Source organism: Nicotiana tomentosiformis, chromosome 2 (assembly GCF_000390325.3).
Source record: "Nicotiana tomentosiformis chromosome 2, ASM39032v3, whole genome shotgun sequence".
NCBI lineage: Eukaryota > Viridiplantae > Streptophyta > Magnoliopsida > Solanales > Solanaceae > Nicotiana > Nicotiana tomentosiformis.
This window is the reverse complement of record NC_090813.1, coordinates 8,056,112-8,059,374: the sequence shown is the minus strand read 5'-3', so window position 1 is coordinate 8,059,374 and position 3,263 is coordinate 8,056,112. Positions and strand designations below refer to the sequence as shown.

The 3,263-nt window shown below is 42.8% G+C and overlaps 1 long non-coding RNA gene across 1 annotated transcript; it reads right to left on the bottom strand.

The window, feature by feature from the left end:
* Nucleotides 1-515: 515 nt before the first annotated feature.
* Nucleotides 516-1,938, bottom strand: LOC108943946 (uncharacterized). Its single transcript, XR_001967933.3, has 2 exons — nucleotides 1,277-1,938; nucleotides 516-1,243 (listed from the first exon to the last, which is right to left on the bottom strand). It is a non-coding gene; the product is annotated as an uncharacterized lncRNA (long non-coding RNA).
* Between the last annotated feature and the right edge of the window lie 1,325 nt (nucleotides 1,939-3,263).

The following is a 3,263-nucleotide window of genomic DNA, read 5'->3' as shown; positions in this document are numbered from 1 at the left end:
GTTAAGAAGACCAGGATTCAAAGGAGTTACTGCCAATTGGCCAGACTTACATGAGAAATTGCTAAATCATCTCTCTAGATTGAAATATACTAAGGTACTATGGCAGCTACCTCCAGATGGTTGGATAAAATGTAATACTGATGGTGCCTGTAGGGGAGACAATGGGGGATATTCCTACTGTTTTTGCATTAGGGATGGTATTGGAGACCTTATATATGCCTAGGCAGATGTTGTGGAGGAGGTAACAAATAACATTGCTGAAGCTCATGCCATTTTGGAAGCCGTCAGGTACATACTTCAAATGCAGTTTCCTCTTTGTATAATTGAGACTAACTCATTATTGATGAAAAAAGTGTTAGATGAGGTATGGGAACCACCTTGGAACATTGCTAATCAGGTGGATGAAATCAAAGCTCTTATAGCTAAAGGTGTTTTCCAGATTGTGCATGTGCTGAGGGAAGAAAACAAGTTAGCACATCACTTAACTAACTTGACATTGGATCAGGAACATATCATTCATGTGCAATCGTTCTGGGAATTGGAATCAGAAGGTAGGAAAATATTAAACAATGACAAGCTTCAAATACCTTATGTTAGGGTAAGGACTGCCAAGCCAAATTTTAATTGATATGTATGGAGCAATCATGAAGGGTGAGAGTATGATTTGTGAAGGTATTAAGGATCTAAGAAAGAAGGAGGAAAGGGCTAGTAGGGTATAGGAGACATCACTGGATCATCATAAACAAATCATTAGGGAAGAGAATATGATTATCATTGTTTCTACTAACCTTGTGTTTTTTTTGCAGGAGACGGTATTGTACTCATGCCTTGCCATTTATTACGACTTTTATGGGTGGTATTAGCACTATGTGCTAATTCCCTTGAAGGAGGAAGGATGGCATGCACAAGCATCGAATTAAAGAGGCAAATGAACATTCATAGCATGAAACAAACATGGCTACGTGACCTATTATCCCAGGCATTAGTCTTTTTGGCACAACAACAAATGCGAGCTACATCAGCAGGCTTAGCGAGCTCCCCAGCACGTTGTAGACCTCGCCCAGCTTGACTAGTAGCGAGATCAACACCCATGCGACGCTAAGGATTTCGCCTACTCCATCTCGCTAGAGACCTGGCGATGCACAATGATTTCCATTGTTGTAGACCATGCCCAGCTGGACCAACAACGAGATCATTAACCAGGCTACACGAGGTAAGATGCCAACTCCTTCTTGCTGGGGACCTGGCGATGCACAGTTTCCTTCTCGCGAGGAACCTAGCGACGCACAGTCTGTGGCACACATTTCACCGCGCTAGGCAACGCTAGGCAGCATGCTTTTTATGGCTACTTTGGCAACATTTTTCGGGCACATTGGAAACACAATGGGTTAAAACCTTGACGCAAAAAAGTAATAGGACAACTCAAGTAGGGATTCATGCAATGGAATCAAGTGATAATCTAGGGAGGCCATGCGAAAATGAGCTTAAAATAGTGCACTTGTACTTCTTAGGACAGTGCAATTGCTTAGCATTTTGCGAACCTCTTGTAATTCTTATAGATGCATGAACTGCTGGAACATCTACATATGGAGCTGGAATGGAAGGACAATGCAAATGATGATACAACATCAAAGGAGGGTATCTCAAACTACCATATTCTGGACAATGGCTACTATTGAACAAAATCAATTTGGCTATACGTGCAAGCGAGGTGGCTACGTGTGCAAGAAGCGAAAATGGGCAGAGATCATCATTGTTAGAGGCTATTTGTGCAAGAACTGGATTACTCACCTGGACCCTAAATGCAATGGGCTCCAAGGGCTAGTTTTTAGTTATAAATACTACATTAGACTTCATGTGCTATCATTGTTGAGTATCTCACTCAACTTTGATAATAGGTTATATGTAGATTTCAAATTTTATTTCCTTTATCTCTTAGGATTTCATGACACTTTGTGTTTTAATCTCTTTATATATTTAAAAAACTAGCCATAGGCACTGCCTAGTAGATTGGTTAAAAGAAAATAAAGAAAAAATTTATATTTATATACAATAGCTTTTAACTAAGGCCAAATCGGCCTAATACAAAAATTTACAACGACAAAAACAGCCTCAGAAAAAATGCAAAGGAAAAACAAAAAATATAAAGGCCTAAGTGGCCTGATCTTCATCAGAGGCAACATCTTCGCCCTCAGGATCTTCCCTTCCCTCAGACTCACGTAAGCTATCCGAGTCTTCCTAAAAAAAGGACAACTTTTGAGCCATGGCTTCCTCTGCTTTGGCGTTCTCGAGTTCAGCCTGTATATCGAAGCCCTGAACATGGACTTCCTCGAGGGCTTCTCTTCGAGCTTGCCACTTTGCATGATCCACCATGATTTTGGTCTGTGCCTGGATGGCCCCAACGTCAACCTTATATTGGGCTGCAATAGCATTGGCCACGGCCACCTCAGATTTGACCGCCTCGAGCTCATAGGCCAAGTTGGCTAATTGGGACTGAAGCTCCTTGATTTTCTCAGCTTGCACCAAGGTTTTCTCTCTTGGAACCTAGAGCTGGGACTCGAACAACTCTAACTCTGCTTGGGCAGCCTCCTTTTTCAAGGCTAAGATATCCATGTTCTTATTGAACTCTTCAGCCTCGGCTCGAATTATATCTATTTGTTTCTGAAGATCCCCGATATGTTCGAGCCTCTGTCGGACCTGAAGAATCGGATAATTAGTCGTTATCTCCAATTCGTCTTCACTATCGTGAAGCACTTGGAATATCTGTTTGGCCATCTTAGCATGCTCATTCCGAGCCATCACTAAATCTGTCTGAAGCTTCTCACTGAGAAGCTCGTAGGTGTCATTTTTCTCAGTGTGGTTCCCAACCTCAGCATCGCGCTCCTCCCAGATTTGAAGAAAATCCTCATGATGCAACACCGAAGCCTACAAGCAAGGAAGAAGATGTTAGAATTACCTATAACTCCAGGTTTAAAAGAGATAATAGAATGGCCCTCGAAGTTACCCAATTTAGAGCATGTTGGTCCTTGTTGAACAATCAAGTGGCTCCCACCGCATTCATCATGGCTTGGTCCTCCTTGGTCACCAAGAATCTAATATAGCTGGCAATCCCCACGGGGGGAGAGAAGACCCAGGCATCTTCCGGGACAGAAAACACTATATTACGCCTGCGATCGGGGTTTACACTCGGGGCCGGGAATCGGTCCACCAGTTTGGTGCTCTGTCATGACCCAAACCAATGGGCCGCGACGGGCACCTAGTTT